Source organism: Gavialis gangeticus, unplaced genomic scaffold, assembly GCF_001723915.1.
Source record: "Gavialis gangeticus isolate Ggan-Ray unplaced genomic scaffold, GavGan_comp1, whole genome shotgun sequence".
In the NCBI taxonomy this organism is placed as follows: domain Eukaryota; kingdom Metazoa; phylum Chordata; order Crocodylia; family Gavialidae; genus Gavialis; species Gavialis gangeticus.
The window spans coordinates 143129283-143129751 of NW_017729032.1; the positions used below are offsets into that span (position 1 = coordinate 143129283).

Sequence of the window (469 nt, forward strand, 5' to 3'; positions counted from 1 at the left end):
TACAAGGGGAGAATGACGTCCCGGGGTTTGCTTAATTAGTCAACTGCATTAAAGCGCACAAGTAGATGCACCTAGTATGTATCAATCTGTGATTATATGATTAATATACCCATTACACCAACTATTAAATCTCACTACATGAGAGCAAAAGCTTCATCCTGTTCATTTACCCTACATCTGCAAATCTTTAGGTAAACTACAAGGCATAATTCCTTTGTTTTTGTTAAACAGTTGTTCTGGCCACAAGACCAGATGCCAAATTTGGTAGGACAGTATTACAGTCATATTTTCCTTTTTGATAAGCAGTGTTCCTCAGTCCCACATTTCACATTGGGCACTGCTTTCTACCACCCTAGTTTGTGATTCACATAGACGTATACTTAGAAAAGAAAGAACAATTACTTAACTAAAAATAACCACAGTCCTTTAAAATGTGTTCTTGTGGAACCCACAGCATGCTCTTGATCCT

The 469-nt window shown here is 37.5% G+C and overlaps 1 protein-coding gene across 2 annotated transcripts in view; it reads left to right on the forward strand.

Moving 5' to 3' along the window:
• UPF3A (UPF3 regulator of nonsense transcripts homolog A (yeast)) overlaps nt 1-469 on the forward strand; it is a 63082-nt gene that overhangs the window by 39361 nt on the left and 23252 nt on the right. The window lies entirely within an intron of this gene.